This window comes from Podarcis muralis, chromosome 5, assembly GCF_964188315.1.
Source record: "Podarcis muralis chromosome 5, rPodMur119.hap1.1, whole genome shotgun sequence".
NCBI classification, from domain to species: Eukaryota; Metazoa; Chordata; class Lepidosauria; order Squamata; family Lacertidae; genus Podarcis; species Podarcis muralis.
Genome location: NC_135659.1, coordinates 68,282,618 through 68,302,196, shown reverse-complemented (window position 1 = coordinate 68,302,196; position 19,579 = coordinate 68,282,618). Strand labels below are relative to the sequence as shown.

At 41.1% G+C, this 19,579-nt stretch overlaps 1 protein-coding gene across 2 annotated transcripts in view; it reads left to right on the top strand.

Annotated features, from left to right (window-relative positions):
- NGF (nerve growth factor) overlaps positions 1-19,579 on the top strand; it is a 51,741-nt gene that overhangs the window by 10,911 nt on the left and 21,251 nt on the right. Inside the window, exon 2 of one of the 2 annotated variants that reach the window (XM_028734611.2) lies at positions 17,050-17,137. The exons of the other annotated variant lie outside the window; for it this stretch is intronic. The gene's annotated coding sequence lies outside the window, so the exon portion shown is untranslated. The remainder of the gene's footprint in view (positions 1-17,049; positions 17,138-19,579) is intronic. 2 annotated transcript variants of the gene reach the window in all.

Sequence of the window (19,579 nt, the reverse complement as noted above, 5' to 3'; positions counted from 1 at the left end):
TAGGCTCTATCAGCCATATAATCACTCAGGTGATCAGAGACAGATAATGATAGAATTGTAGAGTTGGAAGGGACCCCAAGGGTCATCTAGTCCAACCCCCTGCATTGCAGGAATATCAGCTAAAGCATCCATGACAGATGGCCAGCCAACCTCTGCTTAAAAACCTCCAATGAAGGAGATATAGAAATAAAAGTCAAATATTTTCAAAATTCCAGGTACTGCAGTTAATATAAAGTTCTGAAAATTTGCAATTATGTTCCCTGTGAGACGTATGGATAAATTCCACCCCCACCCCCACCCCCACCCCCCAATGATGAAGGCATTCTCAATTATCTACTGTTATGGAATAAGTTATAACATGTACTGTACTGTAACTTAAGTGCAATTCTGTTTTTTTAACAAAGCACCAGAATCTTGAAGCTTCCCTCTTAACCCTGTTTTTTTAAAGGGGTGAGGGATATGAGACTCTCCACATGTTGTTGGGACTTTCTTTCCCCATCAACTCCAGCCACCTTGGGCAATCGTCATGGATTATGGGAGTTGAAGTCCAGCAACATATAGGGCCCCAGATTCCCAACCCCTGCTTTATTACAAAGGTTTTGTAAACCCATGGCTCCACCATCCTAGGAATGGCACTGACAACTCTGAATGTTATGCAAGGCTCTCCTTCTCCACAGTCCTCTCCATTCTGCCTCACCCTCTAAAAGCCACTTTTATTGCATATTCAATGGGGCTTTGCATGAGTGCTTTGGGTAGCTGTATCTACATTGGGTCTCAGATTGTTCTCCTGCATTAACACTGGGTCCCCTGTGCTGGTTTATGTGCACCATTACTTCAGAGCAAGATGGCATACTTGGACTCTAAAGTAAGGTTACCATTTGTCACTGAAGGATATGCATTTGAGGACTTTAAAGTGGATGGAGTCCCATTCCAGTTCCTTTCCAGCAGAAGCATATTTTCATACAAAGGCTAATGTTGCTTGGTTTGACCTTATTCATTTTCTGCTTGGGTCCAGAAGTGTCAAACTCAGTTTCTGTTATTTTACTTTCAAAAACCCCCAGACCAAATCCAAATAAATATAAAGTAAAACTAAAAAACATTTACAGTGGTACCTCAGGTTACGAACATAATTCTTTCTAGAGGTGCATTCTTAACCCGAAACCGTTCTTAACCTGAGGCATGCTTTTGCTAATGGGGCTTCCCGCTGCCGCTACACCCACACCACCGCCATTCAATTTCCATTCTCATCCTGGGGCAAAGTTCTCAACCCGAGGTACTACTTCTGGGTTAGCGGAGTTTGTAACCTGAAGCATTTGTAACCCAAGGTACCACTGTACTGGTAGTTTTCAAGGAGTCAAATGCTGAGAAAAGCAGAAGAAAGCAGAACGTGAAAACTAGTCCTTTCCCATTATTACTTGATGCAGAAAACAAACAAAACAAAGACATAGTATTCAACCATGGAAGAAAAAATAGAACATAGACTGTAATCCTGTGCACATTAGGCTGCTTAGATTCCATTGATGTAGGCAAGATGTAAACCAGGGGTCAGCAAACTTTTCCAGCAGGAGGCCGGTCCACTGTCCCTCAGACCTTGTGGGGGCCAGACTATATTTTGAAGGGAAAAAATGAACAAATTCCTGTGCCCCACAAGTAACCCAGAGATGCATTTTAAATAAAAGGACACATTCTACTCATGTAAAAACACGCTGATTCCCGGACTGTCCGGCGATTGGGCCAGCCCTGGCCCCCGGGCCTTAGTTTGCCTACCCATGATGTAAACATTCCCACTGTGCATGAATGCAGTCATAGAAAGTTTTTTTAAAAAACCGTTCACATTCAATTTGCACTGTAGGTTCCCCAATCCTACTCAATATCACTGTATTTCCGGTTGAACCTACTTGTAATAGGGTTTTCATATCAATAGACAGTTAACTTATTAAAAGCTATTGTAATCCCAGTTGCAAAGTCTTGAGCTTCGCAATGCCATGTGCAAGATTTCAAGATTGGACATAGTGATAAAAAGGTGTAGCTTTAGAAGAGGAAGGCTGGCCAGCATGTGTGGAACAATATCTTCTAGGAGTCAGAGGCTCCTACTTCAAAACAAGAGATAATGCAGCACATATTTGGGAACTAAAGTTACAACTTGTCAGAAACGATTTTAAAAAGTTTCACATATGAGTACAGGACAGAAAATATTTTTCAGTTACTTGGGAAACTTCTCCTTCAGCTAGATTTGGTAAATATCGGACAAGCAAAATCCAAGCCGAGAAATTTCAAGTTACATGTCTTATAGATTATAGACTTTAAGAAAATTATAAAAGTGTAAATTAGGTCATGGTTGGCTCAGACAGTTTATTTTAGTACACTAGTCCATAGTAATTGAATCCATTTAAAATAAATCTGCCTTGAAATATGATACTGTGAATGACAAAGCCATTTTAATAAATATAAAAAGTCAGGATCACTCTCTATTCAGGTCAGTGGGGCAGAATGCCTTGCATCAGGACTGCCTGTGAACCAGAGGGTTTGGTAACTACTAGCCAAATTATTTCCATATGTGTGGTCTCAGTACCGTAAGGCAAAAATGTGACTTTAGACAATTAAAATGTTAAGTAACATGTATAACTGCTTGGCAGCATTGCCAAAGTATATCGCTAGTTGAATCTCTAATTGTTCACATTTAGGCAGAATATACATTACACCAGTAAAATGTTTTAGCAAGGAGACAAATCAAGATAATGTTATCTATTTGAGAGGAACCCCGCAGTCTGTTCCATCTGGAAAGCTTATCTCCCCTTTGATTTTTGTTCTGCTTGTATATATTGCCTCCCATATTCATCCCTGTCATTCTTGCAGTCCTAATTTAACATTTGGGAATTCGTGGTTTACCAAAGTCCTAACCCAAGCAAATCTTCTAACTTTCAGTATCTTTCCTATAATGTACCTCTTGGCTTGACACTCTTTCAGCGATGTAATTAAGTAACTTTTGTGCAGAGAAAGTCATGCAGCATGATCTTCTTACAGTGATATAAATTACAGAGATGGTGATTCTCAGCCCCTATTTATGCTGTTGCAGTCCCATTGAATTAATGGCATTCCATCAGTGCAAGTTATCTTATGGCAAAACTAGACATAGTAATGCAGTTTGGTTGTGCACAGCTGTTTTTTCTTCAACTAGTAGCCAGCACAGTGGGACTGCGAAATAGCATGGTGCACTTTGGTTCTCTGCTCTTCTTGTAGTTCTGATTGGAATTGAATGCTTTACCTCCTATTTGTAATGGAAGAAAAGTTCCAATTGATTCCCATTGTGAGTAGCAGGCATGGGATGGGGGTTGCAGGGGGACTGTGGTGAAGGCAAAGGGTTAAAGCCTTCACACACACACACACACACACACACACACACACACACACACCACAATCTTGATCTGTCTTGAGGGTCCCATGTAGCATCTACTAGTTAAAGGGGGGGGGGGGCGATACAGCTGCACAGAACTAAAGTATATTACAAACTTCACATCAGTTTGGCTTGTTTATCCCATTTTAGCAATAAGGTTATTCTTCCATTGATGGGAAGGCAGGAAATAGTGTCATAATATTATGTTGCTCCAATCATCCTGTTTGCCTCATATCATTGCTGTTTAATTTATGAGCTATTGCTCCGACAAGTTAGAAGTTAACATGTCAGGAAATGCACAGCCCTGAAAATTTATTGTGCTCCAACCAGACAAAAGCCACTTTCCAAAGCAAACTGAATTAAGACTCAGTGGCTCATTTATAACATTTTTGGGCGCTGTTCTCTTCCGTTGTGGGGTCGGGGGGGGGCGGAGTATGTTTGTATTGGATTTTCAGCAAATGCAAAATTATTGCCCAGCAGGGAGAAGCTAGTTGAAAAATACAAACAACTCAGAAGAAAGAGGTTCTTCAGGGTTAATAAAGAAACCAGTGCACTAAAACACATTCAAAGAAGGAACTGGCTTCCTGTAAACTCCAGGAGTGTGCCACATTGGATAAAAATATTCAGTTTGGATAGGACTGGATAGATTGCTCGTGTTTCTCCTGAAGTGTCTGTGACACGTAAGGCTGGCACTTAAAGGCACAGTTGTAGTTTTTGTTTTAGCAGCCACATGATACCTAGAAATGTACCTGGTGAAGCTTTTGCTGGCATGGAGTTAAGAGGTGGGGAAAGCATCACTTAGCAAATTAAAGGCATTGACATGGGGCCAGAAAAAAAATATGATGACAGCTCTAATAAAAAGAAATAATGCAGCCCCTACTGACATCATGTCTAATTTACAACATTTGATAGCAGGATGTAGAGATGATGTGTGCTAAAGTTATGTGAGTAGTATTGCGTGTAAGCCAGTGTAGTGCCAAAAGAGCCAAATTCGCAAATAGACCATGACCAGTCACATTCCCATGATGGCTATTATAAAGCTGATTTTATAATATTTACATACTTTCTTCATTCCTAAGTACTTGGCTTCTTGCAGCTGTGACACTGCTTCCTTCGATCATACTGTAGGTGTAGACATCTTGTACTATTACTGCATCTCACTTAACGTTGGGAGAAACACAAGTGCTTTTACTAGCTCCACCTGAAACAGTAAGGAATTGGGACTTTCAGGACCTAATCTCAACTGCAGTGCTATTGATAACTGTGTAACAGCACTTCTCATCAGATGCCATACGCCAGGGCTGGGGAACGTTTCAGCCTGCAGAAGTTGTTGGACTTCAATTCTTATCAGCTCTAGTCAGCATAGTCAGGGATGATGGGAATTATATTGCTGCAGTATCGGTGGAGGGTGGACAGAGGTTCTCCAGCTCTGCTCTCAACTTTTGCCACCTTTCCCACTCATTGGATTGCATTTTACTGGTGGCTGCTATTAATAATATGTCTGGTGATGCTTGTTTTCTTGTCGTATTTGCCATGCTTTGATTCGCAATCCAAAGAAATGAAACATTACCCAAAGAGACACACCTCTTCTAATCAAGCGGTCAGCTCTTCTGGCAAACAAGACAGGCAACTTACGTGATTCCAAGCCTCTTCTCCTATGTTATTTCATTTTATTTATTTCTCTGAATATTTGCACCCCGCCTTTTGTCTCAGATGGGCCCCTAAGGCAATTTGTAATCCATTAAAAGCAAACAATAAAATGCAAAAGTACAATAACTAATAAAAAGTAGTAACTTCTAAAATTGGAACCAATGAAACACATCCTTGCAGGGGAACAGAAACTCAGCCCAGACTAAAGGTCTGGCAAAACAGAAGAATGATTTTGCAGCTTGCAAGGTACAGTCATTAAAGAATGGACCAATCTGGCCTCCTGGAGAGGGAGTTCCATTAACAGGGCAATTCAGCTGAGAATGTTGTGTATTGTACTGTGTACTGTGGATTAGCTTAAATGCAGTGGGCCACAGGACAAGGCCTCTGGTGAAATATACAGTTTGTGAGCATGTTAATGTGGAAGAAGACAGTCCATCAAATAATCTGCCCCCAAATGGTTTAAAGACTTTGTATGTAATAATCAGCACTTCAAACTGGAGTCTAGAAATGATTTGGCAGACAGATTGAACAATGTTGCAGCCTTTAGTATTTTACTCTGGGATAAAGAATGACATTTATTGACGTGAATGTTCAGGAGAATACTTTTAGCTAATATAAAGAACTGTTGACATGTTTCCCTTGAAGAATAAGAAGTAATTACTCTTGAATGAGCTGAGTGATAAATTGCAGTTACCTTTCACACAGGTATGTGCCATGCTAAAGGCGCAGAAGTGTGCCTGTTTTTAAAAAGTTGGCAACTGGTGGTGTGAACTGTATTCCATAACAATATCACACCTAATTTACAACAGTTAATATAGCTTGGGGCTGAGATAAAGTGTGCTAATGCTGTGTTTCTGACAACAATGCAAAGCTGCATAGGCAAATCCACAAATATCTCACAGCCAGCATGTAGACAAGATTATGATAGTAGACTTCAATGAATAGCAGTAGGGGATTTAAACAAAAAAGCCCATACCCCACCCTTACCCATCCAAAGCACATGGGGTTCACGGGCTTGCCCCATTCCCCTTCCATTGAAGCATCCTGTGCATACATTATCTGAGCGGCATGGAACTTCATGGAAGTAGCTCCCTTGCATAAGCGTGCATCAGTTCATGGTCCCCTCCCAAGAAGTGGTACAAGTGAAACCCAAAGGCACAATCACCTGGCCTGGGAGGTTTGAACAATAAAGTTCTCCTGTGGAGGACCCAGTGCGTAAGCAGATGACCTTCCCTAGGTTGGGCTGTGAGGTGCATTTATTGTGTTGCTTCCATTCCTGTATTTCATTGCAAAATTAACCTGTTAGCCGTACATTGTTGATCAATCAGTTAAGGATGGCATGCCATGCAGAGAGTGCATGAATGTGATTTTGCTTTAGGGGAAGTGCTTCTCAGATCTCCTCTTCCAATTTTCCTCCACAAAACAGCAGCCCAGACATGTAGTCATTTTCCTGAGGCCTGATCCAAAAGCCATCAAAATTAAGATTTCCCCTCTGTGTATTGTTTGAAGTTACTGGCTTAGGAAGGGGGTGGGCCTGTGTACTGTTACCAAGATGAAGCAGTAAAATTTTCCAGTAGTGTATGTCTAACAAGTTTGTATCACTGAGCTAGTCCAAAACAGAGATACTCCCTTCCCATGTTGCTTTTCCTTTCTCCATTAGCTGCTTCCTTCCAGTTTTCCATTCCATTCTGTGGCAATCTTCTTCTTCACCTATGCCATACACCCTTGTTTCTCTTACTGTTTTCTCATTCCAGAAATCCTGTTCCATTGAGAATAAATCATGAGTCACAAGAGAGAAAAGTTCGCTTTCAGTAGTCTTTGTGGCAAGCAAGTGTGAGGCTTAAGGTTATTTTGCTTGCTTTTTTGTTGCTATGTTATTCCTAAAGTATTTTAACTTTTTTCCACTCAATACTGCAGAGATGTATAACTCTGCAGAGGAACATGAAAGCTGCTATGTTTTGCACTAGGTTTCAGTGCTGGACTATTATTTATTTACCGTGTATTTTGCTCTATAACACGCACCCGACCATAACACGCACGTAGTTTTTAGAGGAGGAAAATCCGTAGGCATGCCACCCGTAGGCATTCCCTCCATAACACACACAGACATTTCCCCTTACTTTTTAGGAGGAAAAAAGTGAGTGTTATGGTGCAAAAAATACGGTATTTATTTATATATACATACCCTGCCCATCTGGCTGGGTTTCCCCAGCCACTCTGGGCGGCTCCTAACCGAATATTAAAAACACAATACAGCATTAAACATTAAAAGCTTCCCTAAACAAGGCTGCCTTCAGATGTCTTTTAAAAGTAAGATAGTTGCTTATTTCCTTGACATCTGATGGGAGGGTGTTCCACAGGACAGATGCCACTACCGAGAAGGCCCTCTGCCTGGTTCCCTGTAACCTCGCTTCTCGCAGTGAGGGAACCACCAGAAGGCCCTCGGAGCTGGGGGGGGGTCACTTCCTCCAATCGCCCACCCGCCTGCCCGCCACTGCCAATCGCTTGCCACAGCGATCGCACACCTTGCAGTGGCCACCATTGTCTGCTTGCTCTCCACCACCAACAGCCCACCTGCCCACTTGCTGCAGCTGCCAGTCATCTACCCGCCTCACCACAGCCGCCAATCGCCTACCCAATTGCCACAGCCACAGCCAATCGTCAGCAGGCCTTACTGCAGCCACCAATCACCCACCAATTGCCGCTGCCAATCTCCTGCTTGCTGCTGCCATTAATTACATATCCCCCCTCTGCATTCACTATCCGTGTGTAAGACGACACCCAATTTTTGCCTATTCTTTTTTAGCAAAAAGCATCGTCTTATATACGGAAAAATACAGTATGTTCTATAAATACTGAACAAAAGTATCTTACTGCTTCCCAAATCCAACTCCCTCCAACTTTGGCTGCTCTTGACAATGCTTTCCTTCTTTTTCATCTCAGGCATTAGTATTAGTATTTTGAGTCCTATAAAATATAGGCAGGTTTTACTAAAACATATGAAAATTTAAGCCACAAAAGTATGTAAGGAAAGAGTATTCCATTTACAAGCTGCTGGTCTAGCCTGTATTATCAGAGCTGTATCTCAGTAGGACCTTAGTTTCTTCCAAAAATAGAAGTCAGCTTGTGATAGGAGTTAAGTGATGCCATTGTGCTCCTTCCTTTAGGGCTGTCAAATTTATTTCAAGCTGGTTATAATGCCTGTGTGTTTATAATCTCCAGCCCCCTCCATATTAACTGCTTCCTAATTTCTCACTGGTTTACAAAAATGGCAAAATACATGTAATGGCCAAGCTTTCCTGTTATAAATAAGGCAATCTGGAAAATTTTAATTTAAAAAATAAAGTAAAAATCAGTTGTCAGTCTTCAGGTATCATCAACTTGTCCTTTATCCTTCAGCAGCGAATGTCTAATCACTCTCTCTAGGACACTGATAATACTGTGAGCAGGATTTCTTCCCTGCTTCAGTTGGAACGTGCATCTTATCTTGTGCTATCGCAAGTCTTGTGTCAATAATACAATGCCTTGGAACATATTTTGTTTTTCCTGAACTAATTACAGGAACTGAGGAGTCTAAAAAAGAAACAATTTTCACTCTCCCACCCCACCCAAGACATGTCATAATTGGAATGGAAATTGCCCTCCCAGTGTAACTAAGGACCTTAGAAAAAAGTTCCCGTTGGTGCCAATGGGACTTGTCCCCATCAAAGCTCCTAGTCACATAGGGGTGGGTTTGGGGGCAGAGGGCAACTCCATTCTGATAGCTGTTGGAAAGCGAAGTGCTGACATCAGGCGGATAAGACCTGGAATCAACTCCCTGATCAGCCCTTAAACTGACCACATGGCATTGAATATGGCATATTATCTGTCTGTCTCATCCCAGAAGTCTTAACAAGAGGGAATCAAAGTACCATTTTGTACCCGTGTTGACTTACTCTCTTTGCATTCTCCCTCACACACCCTTCAGCCTAATTTACCACACAAAGTCTTTGAGGGGGGTAAATGGAATACATGCTGCCCTGAGCTCCTTAAAGGTGCCCTACATACAGTACAAATAATGTGTAATCTGAAACCTTTAAATGCTAATATTGTGCTTTTGCAGAATTAATTTGGGAATCGTGTGTGTGCCTGTGTGTGTATTCACACAGCATGAACCACTTTTAGTGTTTTTTTGAATTCTGACAAGTCCATATATAATGGAGGAATTGGCATAAGATCATGACTGTTCAGTTATATATCTTGAACCAATTATTCCAGATTAGTGAGGGAGGTTTGTTTTAATGCCTTATTAAATATTCCTTAAAGTGCATATAAAATGACCAGACAAGAGGGAAAATGTTTATGAAGCTTTTGCAGTGAATAGCCATGGCAATATAATGATACCAGACTGTAACCATGACCATCTGTTTTGCTGTCTAATTAATACTGACTTGCAGTAGATTGGAATATGGATTTTCCATCAGGCTTTGCCTAATTGCTGCTCTGCAGCTACATCACTGCGCATTGTGCTGACATTCTATGTTTGTGCACATCCTCACTGTAAACATGGCCTGCAGGTTCTGAGTCCTGATCTTTCCCCTACACATTCACCTATATTTAATGGAAGGTATAACAGTGCACCCATGGGATGCGGGTGGCGCTGTGTTCTAAACCACTGAGCCTCTTGGGCTTGCCAATCAGAAGGTCGGTGGTTCAAATCCCCACGACGGGGTGAGCTCCCGTTGCTCGGTCCCAACTCCTGCCAACCTAGCAGTTAGAAAGAACACCAAAAGTGCAAGTAGATAAATAGGTACCGCTCCGGTGGGAAGGTAAGCGGCATTTCTGTGCACTGCTCTGGTTGCGCCAGAAGCAGCTTAAGTCATGCTGGCCACACGACCCAGAAAAACTCTGCAGACAAACGCCAGCTCCCTCGGCCTGTAAAGCGAGATGAGCGCTGCAACCCCAGAGTCATTTGCAACTGGACTTAACTGTCAGGGGTCCTTTACCTTTTCCTTTTTATAACAGTGCAAGGATTACATGTAGTGCTGGCCCAAGACATTTTGCTGCCTGAAGTGAAGCAAAAATCCCCTTAATCCTACTAGGGCCAAACACTTTAGTATCACAGCAGGGCAGGGCAGGCAGGACCAGTGCTGGTTTTTGTTTGTTTCAGAATTTATCAGAATTCAGAAAATATCTGAATATAAAACATAGATAATAAAATAGTATTAAAACACATAAATCAACAAGAATTAAAAACTATCTAATTTGAGAAGGCTTCTGAGAAAAGAAAAGTTTTCAACGGATATTGAAAACTCTAACAAATATTGGGGTTGCTTCACTTTTGAAGAAAGGGAATGACAGAGAGCAGGTGCCACAGTGCTAAGGTCACATCATGCCTTACTGCAAAGGTGTATGTCACCATCAACAGATGCTCCTCCACAAATGTAAATGACTGGGGCAGTTTCTCAGATTCTGTTGTTCAGAATTGCATAGGGGTTTATGCACCGGTAGTATAACCTTGAACCTAGCTTAGTAGCAGATTGGCAGCCAGTGCATCACTATCAACAGAAGTGTCACATGTTCCTGATAAGATGCCCCAGAGAGCAACCATGCAGCAGTATTTTGTACTATCTGCAGCTTCCCAATCAAATGCAAGTGCAGACAAAAGATGGTATTTCTTCACACAGTGTATTGTTAAACTGCGGAGTTTGCTCCCACAGGAGACAGTGAGAGCCACCAACTTGGATGACTTTAACAGAAGATTAGACAATTTCACGGAGGATCAGGCTATCAGTGCTTTCTAGCCATGATGGCTATGCTGCCTTCCCAGTCATAGGTAGTGTGCTTCTGAATGCCACTGGCTGGAGACCGCAGGAGGGGAACATGCTATTGTACTCTAGTCCTGCTTGCAGGCTTCCCATTGGCCACTGTGAGAAGAAGATACTGGACTAGATGGGCCATTGGCCTGACCCAAGAAGCTCTTATTTTCTTAAGGGCAGCCTCATGTAAAGTGCATTAAAGTAATCCAGTCTAGAGGTTACCACTACATGGATCACTGTTGCCTAGCCAGGAACAGTTTTAGCTAGCATACCAGCTAGTGTCCTTGTGACTAAAGGCACTTGAGCCTTCAGTGACAATGCTGGATCAAGGAGTCACCCCAAATTACACACCTATTCTTTCAGGGGGGGGGGGAGTGCAGTCCCATTCAGAGAAAGCAACTGACCAATTTCCCAGACCTGGAAACTACTTGCCCACGTGGCCTCTTGCCTTTCTTAGATTTAATTTCAGTTTATTGGCTCTTATCCAGACAATTATTATTGAGACCAGGGATTAGTTTGTGACTTGCATGGCACCTCCTGATTCAGATGCTACAGACAAAGATCTATGTGTCATCCGTGTACTAATGAAACTGTGCTCCTCATGACCAACCCCAGTGGCCTCTTATAGATGTAGCATAGGGGACAAAATAGTGCCCTGTGGCACCCTGCAAAACAACTCCCAGCAGGCCAAAGGGCAATTGCCCATGCCCTGGAATCAGTCCTACAGGTAGGAGCAGCAGAGCCAGTGTAACACAGTATTCTGCACTCCCATCTCACAGAGCCAATCCAGTAGGATACTGTGGTCAATGGTATCAAAGGTCACTGAGAGATCAACAGGGTCACCCCCCTCCCCATATCTCTCCCTGTATATATGTACAGGCCTGAATTCAGATTGAAATGAATCTAGAAAATCAGTCTCATCCAAGAGTGCCTGCAGCTATGCCCTGACCACCCTCTATGATACCTTTCCCCAGAAAAGGTGTATCAGCAACAGGGTGGCAATTGTGAAGAACCACAAAAGGGCATTTCACCATAGATATTATGAATGGTTAAAAAGGAAAACCACTCAAAGAGGAATGAAATTAATGCTGTATTTATGTTTGACAATAAAATGTTTGAAATCTGGCCCATACTTCTAGAAAAGGTAGATTTTCACTTGCTGTGCAGGCGAATACCTGTAGATGCTTTGTTTTCGTTATCAAATCCACTCAAATATCTCTTGCATCAAATTTCTAGTTATTCCCATCCTCCCCCACAATTTACCCCAGGACAATAAGATTATCATCATAATTAAATATTTGCATATTACTATTTGCCTGGCTCAGGAAGCAGGATCGGTTTCCAGCTCATGCTCTTAGTCAGAAAATAAGCAACTTAATTTGTTTTGTTTAACCATCACAGCTCCTTTAATAAGAAAAATACCACCATGGTTCCCTCCACAACCCCTTTGAGGTTCTGATCCAACTAAAACGAGTCACTTCTAAAATCCAATGAGAACATTTAAATTAAGTTTTTCCCAACTAAATTTTCCCATTGTTTCGAATGGGACATGCAGCACAATCCTGCACATGTTTACTCAGAAGTAAGTTCCATTGTGTTTAGTGGGCCTTACTCCTAGGTAAGTATGTATAGGATTGCAGTCTTAGTCACATGCAGATTTACTCAGAAGCCCCACGATGCTCAGTTTCATCAAATATGAGTTAATCGTACTCATATTTGTATAAAACTTTCAAGTGCAACCCAAAATGGTACATACCCTCTCCCTACCTGTCCTTTGTTCTCTGCCATGTCGGTTATTTATATTTAGCTCCTGATCCAGTATGAAACTCAGCACCTCTCAGAAATGGCAAGAACTTGCTAAATTCCTCCATCACCAATCTCTGATGATAGATTTGGGTTTTCTTTACAATATAAGATACTTCAGCTCATACAGAGTAAGAACAGAAGAGCCCTCCTGGATCATTGTGAATAGAAAAGTTTTTGCTGTGCCCAGTTAATTGATGAATCAGCAGGTATATTCCCATCCATCTGTCTGCAGATTGCCAGCAAGTGATCTACAAACAGTTTGTTGAGTTGTGAAACACATTTGCTCATCACAAGCATTGGCAGACAAGCTTGACATCACTGATTATCAGAATGACACTTAAATGCTTTTTTTTAAAAAAATTAAAACTACTATAGAAACATGAGTACTACAGCACACTATATTTTAGCTGCCTTTGAAAAGTGATTGAAAACTGCAACAGCCCTAGAATGTGGCCGCCAAGTTAATAAATGAACCTGGCCACTTACCAGCAATACTAGCTGAAGGTTAGTTTCTAGTAGGAGTGTGCATCAGACCCAGACAAGCCCTGAATCCCAAATTGAAGTGGGACATTTTAGACAGATTTGAGGCTTGGCCAAAGCAGGGTCTCTCTGAAGTGCCCCAACTGAAGCAGAGCTCTACAAAGTAGTTCGGGACCATTTGACTTTAGGGACCTTTAAAAAAACTGTGAAGATAGGCTTAACTTTTTGCAGACACACTTTCATCCAGTGAAAGTAGGGGTGACTTTTATGCCAGGCTGGAGGGATGGGAGTTGGATAACTCTTTTGTGATTGACAGCTTCTAGTCAGAGGGAATGGTTGTACCAAGTCTCTTCCACCAGTATTTTGGCACAGTAATATATCACCATGTTCTTTTTCCCAGGCTGATGAGGAACCATTAATGAGTACTTTTTGGGTTTGGTCAGTCAACCAGCTACAAAGCCACCTAAGAGTTACCTTGTTCAACCCACATTTTACTAACTTCCTCGCAATAATATGCTGGGGGACTTTGTCAAGAGGCTTACTGAAATCAAGAGGCTTACTGAAATCAAAAGGCTTACTGAAATCCACAGCATTTCCCTGATCCATCAAGTTTGTAATTCCATCAGAATATAACTCAGAGTGGACTGACCTTGAACAGTAGCCACAGAATGTTGACTATCAGTTGTGAAACAGAAGTGGAGGACAGGGATAGGAGTATCCCATATGTAAGTGTGTGACTGACTAGAATCCTGAAAAGGAGTTCTCAGTACTGCATTGATTTGTTACAGGGTTCTATTTGTGTAGTTGTGATACTCTTTCCTGCATTACATGTGGCATCATATCAGCATGTGAGGTATTTCCTACATGTTTAATTGTGGTCTGTCTAGATAAACTGCATACTTTACATCAAAGCACGAAACCATGTAAAAGTAAAGCTGTTACTATACAGAGGGAGGGGGGGGAAAGATTATTTAATTATGCATCAGCTTCCTTCAGCCTAAATGCCTGGAGCAAAGTAAGTGAATCATACATATCACTTTTGCTCTGCTGGCAGCACATTTGATGTGATATCTTAGAGTCACTTTGCATTGAGCAAAAGTGGGAGTTCCCTCTGCTCAGCAGAAAGTGTTAGCTATAAAACTTTGGAGTAATATAATTTGGAGTCTATTGCTTTTATTTATTTCATTCCTGGTTACGCCAAATAGCAACTTGTCCTTGCTATGATATTATTGATAGGAATGTGAGCATGTATCTGCCTTAAAATAGAGTAAGTAAATTGTGTAATATGTAAACCTGGCTACCATGATCAAAGACAACAAGGGATAGTACACAACTGTATCCACAAATAAAGTGGACTTTTATTTATGCATCTCCCAGATATTTGCCAGAAAGTTGGCGGACCCTCTGGAGTAGATTGGAGGGCACGAGGATTCCATGGAGGAATGAATGGAGAAGTCTGCTCACATGACATTGGATATCACCTATGAGTTTCCAAGAAGCATACCAGCATGTTTTGAGAAATCAGAAAGCAGAGCTATATCATATTGTTTCTACCTGTGGTCATAGGTTTGTCACAGTAACCCTAAGTGGTCTCTTGACATAGAACTGAAAACCTTTCGTTAGCTTATTTCAATTTCGGTCTGTGACTTTTGTAGTTATATGTTCTCAGGGACATAAGATGGACACAGGAAATGATGGACAGATACGGATTGGAGATATAGTTATTCTTGATTCTCTGGAATATGTGGGTGGCTTTTGTTACCATTCACCATGGCATCCTTCTGAGCTATCTTGTCTGCATTGGACTGTGAAGTCTTGTGTTTCAGTGGCTCTGGTCCTTTTTGTCTGGTTGGTCTCAGAAAGGGGTCTGTTTCCCATAAACATTGGCATGTGGACCCCCACAGTGATCCATCTTCTCCCCCTTGCTATTCAACATGTACATGAAATTGCTGCATGAAGTTAGAGCTTTGGGAGGTTGATGATACATGTCTCTATCTCTCTTCTCCATTTGATCAGAGGGAGTGGGCAGGTTAGGTCCTAAAGCAGAGCTGGAACACAGTGATGGGCTAGCTGAATCTGAATCCAGAGAAGATGGAAGAACTGTTGCTTAGAGTTTCTGTTGATCCAGGGATAATTGCACAGACGGTGGCTATGTACACACAACATTTTGTTCCAGAACTGATGGAGACTGAATACTTTTTTTCCCTTTGTAGTCCACAAACAATCTAGATCTATTGCATATGTTTCCATTGAAATGTGCTTATTGAGAAACTGGTTTCATTTAGAAAATAAAAGCTCATTGCAGATTCATTCTGTATTACCCTACAGTGTGCCCATTTGAAAACAGATAGAGACACTCATGTCTAATGATGTTGTGGGTGGCCTTTTACCAAGATCACAATCACCACTTCCTACTTCATTCACTTGGGGAATATGCAGGGAGGAAAAGATGTGGATAACCTAATCAAAGAGAGGGTTTTCAAACACATATCAAATAACCACTCCCATCCTTATAGATGGTAGGGTCTAGAATCAGTATAGATTGAAAGCAGTACGTTGAGAACAAACCATAGTCTGTCATGTTTTGATTTGCCTTGATTGTATTTGAGAAAGCTAATATTTTTCTGATTTGGAGAGTATATCATAACAAAAGTTGTTGAATTTTTAAAACATTGCATTTTGTTACTTAGAAATTTCCACTATTCATAGGAGTTCTTTTTTATGCTAGCTGGATATTAGGACTATTGCCATTGACAACACTGTTGTTTCAATATAAGTAAATAGGTAGTTTTCCCCAGAGTTAATGATATCACATTGAGGGATGTGATATCATTAACTCTGGGCACACAATGAATTACAAGTAGTACTCTGTAATATTAAAGCTCTGCATTTGAGCAATGCTATTAATGATGTCAAATCCTGCAGTATTTCCTGCCCATCATGTGGACCTTAACCCTCAGTAGGAAGAGTTCCAGGCTTCCCTGTAGATTAGTATGAGCATAACTCAGGCTCTGATTTCTGGCCAGAGCCTAGTTCAGTTTGGAAGTATACAAGTCCTTCTTTCCAAACAAAGTAAATGGTAACATCAGCTACTATCTGGCCAGCCTGCGCTCTGAATTCAAAGAAGAGTGTGTTCTATGAGGTGGGGCTTGGTTGTGTTCAGAGCCTCTTGTTGCAGTGCAGCTGTGTGACATAATAGTATCTCGGGACATGTCTGCAAAGTAATTTCACTGCAAAGTGATTTGGAAAGAGGACAAAGCTTACATGGGAATGGCAGAGATGACCGGCAGAATCCGAGACCAGGGGAGTGAGACAGTGGAAGAAGACTGGAAGAAATTTAAAATATATCTTAAAAACTGTTGTAATATTGAGGAGTGCTGAGATGTTATGGTGTTAAGAAACAGAGAATTGCAGCTGTATATCATAAATTTAAGGGAATTACAATGAAGATGAATTAATTAATTAAATGGAGGGTTGCTGATAAAAGGGAAAAATAAGGATGCAGAAAAAGGGGGGTATGGGGAAGTCCGGGAAACAAGGTGAAGGAAAATGAGTTTATGAAATTATACATGTTTATTTGTGTGTATGTTTTGTTTTGTTTTGTCGTTGGTGTATAATACATGTTTGGAAAATTAATAAAAAATTATTTAAAAAAAAAAATGGAAAGAGGACAAAGCTGAGACTGGGAAGAGGCAGGTAGCTTCTTTCTCATTCCATAAGCATGAATGCTGCCTTGCAAACTTCTTGACCTTATCCTATGATCCACCCAAATCTCCTATCTTTGATATGTACAGACAAGAACAAGCTGAAGTCTTCTGTGATTGTGGACCATGGTATCTGATGCACATTGGATAACCTTCAAAACTATTGTGCAGATGCTTCTTTAGTCAGATTGTTGTTTTTTTCTATTCTCTTTCATAGAACCATAATCAAAGATGGAAGAGACCTCAAAGATCATGTAATCCAATCCCCCCACTGATGCAAGACACTCACTACTACAGCATTGCTGGTAGGTGGTCATCCAGGCTCTGCTTAAAAAAAAACCAACTATAACAAAGGAGAGTCTACCACCTTCTGAGGCAGCCTGTTCCACTGTCAATCAGCTTGTGCCACCAGGAAGTTTTTCCTAATATTTACTCTAAATACTTTTGCTTATCATTTGAATCCATTGGTTCATGTCCCACCATCTGAAGCAACTGAAAACATCATCGGTGGAAGTTTCTGCAGGTCATGAAGGGCAGAGAGGAAAACGCTAGTTACACAATTTGATTTCAGGACAGACTAGCACTTACTAACTGGGAAATATTTGTTTAGGTTCTGGAGAATGTGACTGCTTTTTCAGTTCTGTGTTAAAAGACTATTTAGGTAGATACATCCTGTGTTAGTGTTTGTAACACAGAAATAACACTACATATTAGCAGCAACCTTAATGTGACCTCTCCTCTCAAATGATTCTTTGCAAGTTCATTTGCAAACTATATTCTGTCAAATCCCTTTCCATTTTGAAAGGCCTGAACATAAGCCAGATAAAGCCAGAACTAAAAAAATACCCTTTCTTGTGGGAAGTGTTCGGCTTTATTTGCCCCTTCTCAGGCCTAAGACTACAACCCATAGCTACCTTCCCTCCCTCTGATTAGTACAGCATGCTAAACAACTGAATATCAGAGATAAAAACCTCTGCTGAGCAGTGCACAAGATTCCAGGGGTCTTGGTACTTAACTAGGGTTTGTGTTTCCTTCAGAAATGAGGCACAATGGATACTATAGTGGTTTATTTACACTATATGGTTTATTTACACATCTCTATAACCTGAGCCTACTTATGGAAGAAGGTCAGTGCATCAATATTCCAAGAAGTTTCTGTCCCTCTCATAAGATATCAACATATCTCTCTCCAGCATACTGCTTATTACCATCAACCTACCTTTTCTAAAACTCTGGTATTGTCTTTTGAACTAACTCTCAGTTGAAGGAGGTAGGCTTCCTAAAGGATCATTAGGAAATTAGTTTTTACATGTTGATGGCCTAGGATTAAACAGGGTAGCTGATTTAGGAAGGTGTTCTAGGTTAACATATGCCACTTCCATGGGATTAACATTGACTAATGCAAATCTAGAATATGCATTTTAGCACCTATAAATCTATTATTATTATTATTATTATTATTATTATTATTATTATTATTATTATTATTATACCACCCTTCATCCAAGGACCACAGGGCAGTTTACACCATATAAATCTATAACTATACTGTAGCTAAAATGGGGAATATGATTGAGAGAAGGAGAATAAGGGACTATTTTGTAATAATCTGAAAACCCTTTTAGAAGACATCTGAAGGCAGCCCTGTTTAGGGAAGCTTTTAATGTTTAACAGATCACTGTATTTTAATATTTTGTTGGAAGCCGCCCAGAGTGGCTGGGGAAACCCAGCCAGATGGGTGGGGTATAAAGAAATAATAGTAGTAATAATAATTAGATAAAAAGAATACCTTTGTTCTAGTACAAGATGGTGAGGGAAGGTGTCAGCCAAAAACTAGGAAAAAGCCACTCCATAACTTCCTTTTTAATTGTTATCCATCCATCCCCTTTTCATTAGTGTATTCCATGGGCAAGAAAACTGACTGTGTTGTGAGGTCTATAACAGCTGCCTTCCCTCCAGAAAATGAGAACACCCACTCTCCCCTGTTCTCCATTTTCTCTCCCAGGAACTGAGAAGGTCCTGTCAAAACTTGGATTATATTCAAGCCTTTCTCTCCTTAGCTTCCTTCCTTGCTTCACCCCTCTTTGGGAGTCATGAACCAGGCAACAGCGGATGGCCTGTTCTGGGCTTGTCACCTTCACACTGAATCCAGTGTAGAAGGAAAGGTATTTCTGGCTTGATTGGGCTCCCTCTTGGTTTCTGATTAGACTTTAGCTAACACAGCTGGAAGCCTTTGTGAATGAACTAACTGTGTTGGAGAAACAAAGAGGTTCTCGTGGGCTATGTCATGACCTCACAATAGAGTAGTTAGCACTTACATAATGCCATCTTTTTGCAGCAGGGAAGGGTACACATTTGTGCTTGGCTGTTTCACAGAGAAAGTAATAAGCATGGTATGCGTAAGATAAAGGTCCTCCAAAGTAACTAGGAGGATGCAGGAAATGGTCTAGAGTGGGGACCTTAGGTGATGGAGGTAATCCACTCATAACATGCTTTGTTTGTTTTCACTTTGTTTTCCATTTTAAAATTGCTGCAGGTTTAGATTGGGTTGTATATGTATAGGTAGAAATCCAGCATTTGACTTTTCCTTGTCTTATGGAACATTTCAGAAGTGGAAATCAGCCAAGCCCCACAATGAATGCACTGTGTGCTGATGGGTCTCAAACACTCACTGAGTTAGGGACTTCCCCTGCATGTGAAGATAGGCTGTGACAGATTGAGCAGATGAGACCAATAGTGGATCCAAC